The sequence below is a fragment of the Papio anubis genome, chromosome X (assembly GCF_008728515.1).
Source record: "Papio anubis isolate 15944 chromosome X, Panubis1.0, whole genome shotgun sequence".
In the NCBI taxonomy this organism is placed as follows: domain Eukaryota; kingdom Metazoa; phylum Chordata; class Mammalia; order Primates; family Cercopithecidae; genus Papio; species Papio anubis.
The window spans coordinates 132785493-132796679 of NC_044996.1; the positions used below are offsets into that span (position 1 = coordinate 132785493).

The following is an 11187-nucleotide window of genomic DNA, read 5'->3' on the forward strand; positions in this document are numbered from 1 at the left end:
CATTTCCAACTGAGGTACCAAGTTCATCTCATTGGGACTGGTTAGGCAGTGGGTACAGCGCACGGAGGGTGAGCAGAAGCAAGGTGGAGCATCACCTCACCTGGAAAGTACAAGGAGCCAAGAGACCTCCCTCCCCTAGCCAAGGGAAGCCATGAGGGACTGTGCGACCCAGCCTGGCTACTACGTTTTCCCCATGGTTTTTGCAATCGCAGATCAGGAGATTCCCTCATGTGCCTACACCACCAGGGCCCTGGGTTTCAAGCACAAAACTGGGTGGCTGTTCGGGCAGACACCGAGCTAGCTGCAGGAGTTACTTTTTGTACCCGAGTGGCACCTGGAACTCCAGCAAGACAGAACCTTTCACTCCCCTGGAAGCCAGGGAGCCAAGCGGTTTGGCTCAGTGGGTCCCACTCCTACAGAGCCCAGCAGGCAAAGAGCCACTGGCTTGAAATTCTCACTGCCCACACAGCACTCTGAAGTGAACCTGGGACAATCGAGCTTGGTTGGGGGAGGGACATCTGCCATTACTGAGGCTTTGATAGGTGGTTTTCCCCTGACAGTGCTAAGGAGGACGGGAGGTTCAGACTGGTCAGAATTCACCACAGCACAGCAAAGCGGCTGTGGTCAGACTGCTTCTCTAGATTCCTCCTCACTGGGCAGAACATCTCTGAAAGAAAGGCAGCAGCCCCAGTCAGGGGCTTACAGATAAAATTCCCATCTCCCTGGGACAGGGCACCTGGGGGAAAAGGCAGCTGTGGGTGCAGCTTCAGCAGACTTAAACTTTCCTGCCTGCCTGCTCTGAAAAGAGAGCTGATCCTGACGTGGAGGATTCTCCCCCAGCACAGCACTTGAGCTCTGCTAAGGGACAGACTGCCTCCTCAAGTGGGTCTCTGACTCCCGTGACTCCTGATTGGGAGAGATCTCCCAACAGAGGTCAACAGACACCTCATACAGGAGAGCTCCAGTTGGCATCAGGCCAGTGCCCCTCTGGGACAAAGCTTCCAGAGGAAGGAGCAGGCATCAATCTTTGCTGTTCTGCAGCCTCCACTGGTGATACCCAGGCAAACAGGGTCTGGAGTAGACCTCCAGCAAATTGCAGCAGACCTGCAGAAGAGGGACCTATTAGAAGAAAAACTAATAGAAAGCAGTAACATCAACATCAACATAAAGTACCCCCACACAAAAACCCCATCCAAAGGTCATCAGTCACAAAAATCAAAGGTAGATAAATCCACAAAGATGAGAAAAAAACAAGTGCAAAAATGCTGAAATTCCAAAAACCAGAATGCTTTTTCTCCTCCAAATGATCACAACTCCTCTCCAGCAAGGACACAAAACTGGACGGAGAATGAGTTTGACAAATTGACAGAAGTAGGTTTCAAAAGGTGGGTGATAACAAACTCCTCTGAGCTAAAGGAGCATGTTCTAACCCAATGAAAGGAAGCTAAGAAACTTGATAAAAGGTTACAGGAACTGCTGACTAGAATAACCAGTTTAGAGAGGAACATAAATGACCTGATGGAGCTGACAAACACAGCACGAGAATGTCGTGAAGCATACACAAGTATCAATAGCTAAATCAATCAAGAAGAGGAAAGGATATCAGAGATTGAAGATCAACTTACAATTATAAGGCATGGAGACAAGATTGTAGAAAAAAGGATGAAGAAGAAGGATCAAAGCCTCCAAGAAATACGGGACTATGTGAAAAGACCAAATCTACGATTGATTGGTGTAGCTGAAAGTGACAGGGATAATGGAAACAAGTTGGAAAACACTCTTCAGGATATTATCCAGCAGAACTTCCCCAACCTAGCAAGACAGGCCAACTTTCAAATTAAGGAAAAACAGAGAACATCACTAAGATACTCCTCGAGAAGAGCAACCCCAAGACACATGATCATCATATTCTCCAAGGTTGAAAAGAAAGAAAAAATGTTAAGGGCAGCCAGAGAGAAAGGTCAGGTTACCTACAAAGGGAAGCCCATCAGACTAACAGTGGATCTCTCTGCAGAAACCCTACAAGCCAGAAGAGAGTGGGGGCCAATATTCAACATTCATAAAGAAAAGAATTTCCAACCCAGAATTTCATATCCAGCCAAACTAAGCTTCATAAGCAAAAGAGAAATAAAATCCTTTCCAGAAAAGCAAATGCTGAGGTGTTTTGCCACCACCAGACCTGCCTTACAAGAGCTCCTGAAGGAAGCACTAAATATGGTAAGGAAAAACCAGTACCAGCCACTGCAAAACACACCAAAATATGAAGACCAATGACACTATGAAGAAACTGAATCAACTAATGTGCAAAATAACTAGTTAGCATCATGATGACAGGATCAGATATTATTAACACATAATATTAACCTTAAATGTAAATGGGCTAAATGCCCCAATTAAAAGACATGGACAGGCAAATTGAATAGAGTCAAGACCCATCAGTATGCTGTATTCAGGAGACCCATCTCATGTGCAAAAACACACATAGGCTCAAAAGAAAGGGATGGAGGAATATTTACCAAGTATGGAAAGAAAAAAAAGGGGGTTGCAATCCTAGCCTCTGATAAAACAGACTTTAAACCAACAAAGATCAAAAAAGACAAAGAAGGGCATTACATAATGGTAAAGGGATCAATACAACAAGAAGAGCTAACTGCCCTAAACATATATGCACCCAATACAGGAGCACACATATTCATAAAATAAGTTCTTAGAGACCTACGAAGAGACTTAGACTCCCCACACAATAACAGTGAGAGACTTTAACATCCCACTGTCAATATTAGACAGATCAACAAGAAAGAAAATTAACAAGGATATTCAGGACTTGAATTCAGCTCTGGACCAAGCAAACCTAATAGACCTCTACAGAACTCTCCACCCCAAATCAACAGAATATGCATTCTTCTCAGGAACACATTGCAGTTATTCTAAAATTGACCACATGATTGGACATAAAACACTCCTCAGCAAATGCAAAAGAATGGAAATCATAACAAACAGTCTCTCAGACCACAGTGCAATCAAATTAGAACTCAGGATTAAGGAACTCACTAAACACCACACAACTACATGGAAACTGAACAACCTGCTCCTGAATGACTACTGGGTAAATAAAGAAATTAAGGCAGAAATAAATAAGTTCTTTGAAAGCAAGGAGAACAAAGATACAACGTACCAGAATCCCTGGGACACAGTTAAAGCAGTATTAAGAGGGAAATTTATAGCACTAAATTCCCATATCAGAAAGCTAAAAAGTTCTGATATCGACACCCTAACATCACAGTTAAAAGAACTAGAGAAGCAAGAGCAAACAAATTCAAAAGCTAACAGAAGACAAGAAATAAGATCAGAGCAGAACTGAAGGAGATAGAGACACAAAAAACCCTTCAAAAAATCAGTGAATCCAGGAGCTGGATTTTTGAAAAGATTAACAAAATAGGCCACTACTTAGACTAATAAAGAAGAAAAGAGAGAAGAATCTAATAGACACAATAAAAAATGATAAAAGGGATATCACCACTGATCCCTCAGAAATACAAACTACCATCAGAGACTACAATCAACACCTCTAAGAAATAAACTGGAAAATCTAGAAAAAATGGAAAAATGCATGGACAGACAAACTCTCCCAAGACAAACCAGGAAGAAGTTGAATCCTTGAATATACGAATAACAAGTTCTGAAATTGAGGCAGTAATTAATAGCCTACCAACCAAAAAAAGCACAGGACCAGATGGATTCGCAGCCGAATTCTACCACAGGCACAAAGAGGAGCTGGTACCATTCCTTCTGAAACTATTCCAAATAATAGAAAAAGAGGGACTCCTCCCTAACCCATTTTATGAGGCCACCATCGTCCTGATACCAAAACCTGGCAGAGACACAACAAAAAAAGAAAATTTCAGGCCAATATCCCCGATGAACATCGATGCAAAAATCCTCAATAAAATACTGGCAAACTGAATCCAGCAGCACATCAAAAAGCTTATCCACCACGATCAAGTCAGCTTCATCCTTGGGATGCAAGGCTGGTTCAACAAATGCAAATCAATAAACGTAATTCATCACCTAAACAAAACCAATGACAAAAACTACATGATTATCTCAATACATGCAGAAAAGGCCTTCAATAAAATTCAACATCCCTTCATGCTAAAAACTCTCAATAAACTAGGTAATGATGGAACATGTCTCAAAATAATAAGAGCTATTTATGACAAACCCATAGCCAATATCATATTGAATGGGCAAAAGCTGGAAGCATTCCCTTTGAAAACCGGAACAAGACAAGGATGCCCTCTCTCACCACTCCTATTCAACATAGTATTGGAAGTTCTGGCCAGGGCAATCAGGCAAGAGAAAGAAATAGAGGGTATTCAAATAGGAAGAGAGGAAGTCAAATTGTTTGCAGATGACATGACTGTATATTTAGAAAACCCCATCATCTCAACCCAAAAACTCCTTAGGCTGATAAGCAACTTCAGCAAAGTCTCAGGATACAAAATCAATGTGCAAAAATCACAAGCATTCCTATACACCAATAATAGACAAACAGAGAGCCAAATCATGAGTGAACTCCCATTCACAATTGCTTCAAAGAGAATAAAATACCTAGGAATCCAACTTACAAGGGATGTGAAGGACCTCTTCAAGGAGAACTACAAACCACTGCTCAAGGAAATGAGAGAGGATACAAACAAATGGAAAAACATTCCATGCTCATGGATAGGAAGAATCAATGTCATGAAAATGGCCATACTGTCAAAAGCAATTTATAGATTCAGTGCTATCCCCATCAAGCTACCATTAACTTTCCTCTCAGAATTAGTAAAAAACTACTTTAAATTTCATATGGAACCAAAAATGAGCCCATATAGCCAAGTCAATCCTAAACAAAAAGAACAAAGCTGGAGGCACCACACTACCCGACTTCAAACAATACTACCAGGCTGCAGTAACCAAAACAGCATGATACTGGTACCAAAACAGAGATATAGACCAAGGGAACAGAACAGAGGCCTCAGAAATAACATCACACATCTACAACCATGTGATCTTTGACAAACCTGACAGAAACAAGCAATGGGGAAAGGATTCCCTATTTAATAAGTGGTGCTGGGAAAACTGGCTAGCCATATGCAGAAAACTGAAACTGGACCCTTTCCTTACACCTTATATAAAAATTAACTGAAGATAGATTAAAAACTTAAATATAAAACCTAAAACCATAAAAACCCTAGAAGAAAACTTAAGCAATACCATTCCGGACACAGGCGTGGGCAAAGACTTCATGACTAAAACACCAAAGCAATGGCAACAAAGGCCAAAATTGACAAACGGGATCTAATTAAACTAAAGAGCTCCTGCACAACAAAAGAAACTATCATCAAAGTGAACAGGAAACCTATAGAATAGGAGAAAATTCTTGCAATCTATCCATCTGACAAAGGTCTAATATCCAGAATCTACAAGGAACTTAAACAAATTTACAAGACAAAAACTAACAACCCCATCAAAAAGTGAGTGAAAGATATGAACAGGCACTTCTCAAAAGAAGACATTTATGCAACCAATAAACATGTGAAAAAAAAGCTCATCGTCACTGGTCATTAGAGAAATGCAAATCAAAACCACAACGAGATACCATTTCATGCCATTTAGAATGGCAAACATTAAAAAGTCAGGAAACAACAGATGCTGGAAAGGATGTGGAGAAATAGGAAAGCTTTTACACTATTGGTGGACGTGTAAATTAGTTCAACCATTGAGGAAAACAGCGTGGCAATTCCTCAAGGATCTAGAACCGAAATACCATTTGATCCAGCAATCCCATTACTGGACATATACCCAAAGGATTATAAATCATTCTACTATAAAGACACATGCACACGTATGTTTATTGCAGCACTATTCACAATAGCAAAGACTTGGAACCAACCCAAATGCCCATCAATAATAGACTGGATAAAGAAAACGTGGCACATATACACCATGGAATACTATGCAGCCATAAAAAAGAATGAGTTCATGTCCTTTGCAGGGACTTGGATTAAGCTGGAAACCATCATTCTCAGCAAACTAACACAGGAACAGAAAACCAAACACTGCATGTTCTCACTCATAAGTAGGAGTTTAACAATCGGAACACATGGACACAGGGAGGGGAAAAGCACACACTGGGGCCTATCAGGGGGTGGAGGGCAAGGGGAGGGAGAGCATCAGGACAAATACCTAATTCATGTGGAGCTTAAAATCTAGATTTCTGGTTGACGGGTGCAGCAAATCACCATGGCACATGTATACCTATGTAACAAACCTGCACATTCTGCACATGTGCCCCAGAACTTAAAGTAGAATTAAAAAACTAATAATTTGTAATATCTCATATAGTTCTGTATTCACATTTTTTCAATTTGTCCCCAAAATATCTTTTACAGCTTTATTTTCTTTCTGATTCAAGAACTACTCAGTGTTTACATAGTGAGTTCGGTTGTGTCTCTGTAATTTCTCTACAATCTTTGCATATATAATAACTTCTTAAAAATGTATATCACCGCCAAAGATAACTTTAAGTTTTGTCACAAAAGTGTTACCATGACTGGCAGACCTGTATTTCTAGTTATATGCTGGATTGTTTTATATGTTCAAACAGGAACATTTTCTTCTAGGACAAAGCCTTAAGATTTTGAAACACTACTGTGTTAAAGCTGAACAACAGAAAAACACACCAAACCTGACACTGTTGTTTAAGAGCTATGAGAATTTTCTGTCTCCTCAAAAGAGAATGAGGCAGTGACGTTTGTTATATTCTTTGTTTCTTTTGCTTTTCTTTTCTTTCCCCTCGAGACATTTTGAATGGGGCTGTTAGTTGGCAAATATAAGACAATAGCTTTTTAACTTTTTCTTCAATTTTGCTGGAAAATACATAGTCATATGGTAAGAACTTCTATGTAGTAAATGGAAAAATAGAGACAGAGAAAACAAGGAAGAAAGGGAGAGAGCAAAGGAAAGAAAGAGAAAGAAAGAGAGTTGGGGGGAGGGAGGGAGAGAAGGCAGGCAGGCAGGAAGGAAGAAAAGGAAAGAATGAAGGACAGGAGAAAAGAAAGAAGGAAGGAAAGAAAAGCAGATTGAATGGAGCTTTTGGTTAGGCAAATATTAAACAAAGGCCTTTTTTATTTTTTATTTCATTTTAATACATATTTGTGTGGTACAGAATTCTTATACAGAGATGGAGTGTGTGTGGAAGGGAGGGGGGGAGAGAGAGAGAGAGAGAGAGAGAAAGGGACTGTGTAGCGTGTCGGAGGTCCCCAAGACTCTCCCGCCCCGGGCTTGGTGATCCACTAGGAGTCGCAGGACTCAATAGAGTATGGTCACAGCTATGATTTATTGCAGTGAAAAGACACAAACCAAAAGCAGCAAAGGACAATGGTGCATGAGGCGATGCCCAGAAGAAACCAGGCCCAACCTTCCAAGCATCCCCTCCCACTTTAGTCACACGAATGTACTTGATTCCTTCCGCAACAAATTGAGAAAACACATGCCAACTGCTCTCTACCAGGGAGGCTCGTTAGAGATTCAGTGCCCATGGTGTTTACTGGGGGCTGGTCATGTAGGCACACTCTGCCCAGCACGTACCAAAATTCCAGCCTCCCAATAGGAAAGCAGGTGTGCAGCAAAAACCATATTGTTTGTACAAATGGTGTAAGAGCACTGAGCCACTCTTCTCAGTTCTGGGAATGGTGGGAACCACCCTGAAATCCAAGTTCCCAGACATGAGCCAAGGGCCAACCTTACAAGCAGGGCTTTCCAAAGAGAGCAGTCTCAGGCCTGCCATGTGTGTTGGTTTTTTGTTTTTGAGATTGAGTTTCGCTCTTGTTGCCCAGGCTGGAGTGCAATGGCGCGATCTTGGCTCATTGCAACCTCTGCTTCCAGGGTTCAAGCGATTCTCCTGCCTCAGCCTCCCGAGTAGCTGGGATTACAAGTGTCCACCACCACTCCTGGCTAATTTTTTGTATTTTTAGTAGAGACAGGGTTTCACAATGTTGTCCAGGCTGGTCTCGAACTCCTGACCTCAGGAGATCCACCCGCCTTGGCCTCTCAAAGTGCTGGGATTACAGGCATGAGCCATGGCACCCGGCCACCATGTTAACTCTTTTCTGTACAGATAAATGTGTCTATACATACATCCATGCATATACATACATACATAAATACATAGATACAGAGTAAAAACCTTTCTGCTCTTCTTATAGACCATCCACCCAATCCCACACTCATCCCCACAAGAAACCATTCTTATTGGTTCCTTGCTTATCTTTCCAGAGTTTCTTTAGGCATACTAGCAAGTAAAAACATATTCTTCTGGCCCTGCCTTTGTCATACTTTGTTAGCATATACTCTCTTCCTCTCTCCTTTTTTTTTTTTTTTTTCATTTGCATTTCCTTCTGTACCTTTATCTCAGGGGCATCTGTATTTTTTCTTCTCATAGCTGGAAAACATCCCATTTTCTGGATGTTTCACAATTTACTTAAGCATTTCCCTAACGGACATTTGGGTTGTTTCTGATCTTTGGTATGGCAAGCACTAGTGCAATAAATACCCTTGGGCCTCCGAAAGACCTTCTTCTGAAGAGTTAGCTGTGGCTCCAGTGAACTACCCCAGTCTGAGTGATGACGTAGAAGATCCTACCTTATTGGTCTAGTCCCCCATCTGTAAGTTAGCTCAAGAGAGATCACTGGATGGAGAGGATACAGTTCTTCTCTTTATCTTGTGAGAATTGGCCTCTCACTGGCTGGGGCACCTCATACTTTGTTTTCTAGGTCTCGTCGTATTTCTTCTTTCCTTTTAGGTGGAAATGAGGAGGAGTGGGAACAGCCCTTGGTGGGTAGGTAAGGTTTAGTGTAGGGTTGCCAAATTTAGCAAATCGGGACATGCTTCTACTAAAAAATTATTTTTTATCTGAAATTCAAATTTAATTGGGTGTCCTGTATTTTATCTGGCCACCCAGTTTAGTGCCATATTTTATTCTATTTTATTTATTTATTTTTAGAAACAGGGTCTCACTATGTTTTCCACATTGGCCTTGATCTCCTGGTCTCAAGCAATCCTCCCACTTCAGCCTCCCAATATTTTTAGATTATAGGCATGAGCCACCATACCCAGCAGTACCATATTTTAATCTAGAGATTTAAACATTGAAGGACTCCGGGGGTGAATGCTCTGAAATGAAAAGGAAGATCAGACTTGATCAGCATCCAGAGTGGCGATTAAACAAAGATATGGTCATGGACAGAAGCCCTAGGTTTGAGTCCCAGCTCTGCCAATTGACTCAGGCATAGACATCAAAGTGGTTCAATAGAAACTTGGCATTGGCCAGGCATGGTGGCTCATGCCTGTAATCCCAGCACTTTGGGAGGTCAAGGCGGGTGGATCACCTAAGGTCAGGAGTTTGAGACCATCCTGGCTAACACGGTGAAACCCCATCTCTACTAAAAATACAAAAATTAGCTGGGTATGGTGGCAGGCACCTGTAATCACAGCTACTCGGGAGGCTGAGGCAGGAGAATTACTTGAACAAGGGAGGCGGAGGTTGCAGTGAGCCGAGATTGTGCCATTGCACTCCAGCCTGGGGACAAGAGTGAGACTTCAGCTCAAAGAAAAAAAAAAAAAAAGAAACTTGGCAACATAGCAGGATGGCAAGATGGCTGCCTCTGCTTTTGCTGGTGTGATGAGAGCAGCTTCAGGAATCTATGGCTCCTGAATATTTTTGCATCTCCAGCCCACCGAAACTGTGCCAGGAATGCCTCTCTTATTTCTGCATTGTCTACTGGACGTTTTAGTCATATTCAGACACCATTCATTTCCTCCACTCCCAGGCTTATTACATCTGTCAGAAACTTGACATGTGGGCATACTTCAGTGATCCCCAACAGAGTGGCCCCCTTGCTTCCAAGTGTCCTGAAGCTGCCAGTCAGAACTGTAATATACATCAGTACACAAAAAGACAAGAGAAAGACTGTGAAAACTGTCATCTATAGGTTTCTTCAACTTCATTCTGGCCTTTGGGTGAGGAGAAAAGCTGGTTATAAGAAAAAATTCTGGAAAAAGATACCTGCAAGAAAAAAGTGATTGAGGGAATTTGTGTTCTGCAATAAATCCCAGAGTAAACTCTTAGATAAAATGACAACGTCCTTCTGGAAGAGGTGAAACTGGTATGCTGAGGATCCTTATCAGAACTATCATTATGAAACAAACCTGAAAGTATAGATCAGAAGTTTCACTTGTTTCTCAGTTATTGAATATGTTTCTTTGTGTACATGACATCTTTGCAAACATAGGTAAATATAAAACTGATGTAAATTGTACCAGTTACTATGTAAACATCCAATGCCAACATGAAACTTATAAAAGTTTTAAACTTAAAAAAACAAACAAACAAACTTGGCATCATACATCTTCTCCCAAAGCTGGAAAAACACCTCTTTACTGATAGGAACTTAAATAAACCCCTTAAACAAGTTGCCCGAGTCTAGTTAATGCTGTGTTGCCAGCATGTGGAAGTACAAAGTCTCAGGTTTCTTTATGCAAGTTGCTTGGTTTGGATGAGCGTATGAGTGAGAGGTAGGTATGAATCCCACTTCCTTACAGTTCATGCTAGTTTTTTCCACTCTCAGATGTTGTAAGTCAGGGTCTGCTTGATGCAAAGGAGGGAGGACTTTCATGACAAATATCGTGGTATTTGTATAACAAGTCTAAAAGTTTTAACCCCTTCAGTTAGATACAACCATGGACATTTTTCAAGTAATAATATTTTTATTAGAAATTTGCAGATACCTTGATCCTGTTCTTTGTAATGACATGGAAAAAGAACACAGCCTACATATCCCTTTGTATATAGGATAATTTTAGCATTGTAAAGCCCCGGTGTCATAATTAACCTTGTCTTTTGTTTCTCATTCCCCTTTTAAACTAAAGTATGAAGCACTTCACTGCTTAGTCCTTCTGTAAGTTTCATTTTACTATGAAATGAAAGTGTTCTGAAGATATCCTTGACAGGATATGCAAACGAATGTAACAAAAACCTTCCTTTGTGTTGAAGGCTGGTCCTCAGTACATACTAGATTTTTCCAGATGAGTCCAAAAGGTCAGATGCCTTGAAAAAAGGCCCCCGATGCAAATAATCAAGTA

General features: G+C 41.1%; 1 pseudogene; it reads left to right on the top strand.

Annotated features, from left to right (window-relative positions):
- Window positions 1-9700: 9700 nt before the first annotated feature.
- LOC101019992 lies at window positions 9701-11187 on the top strand (annotated as a pseudogene).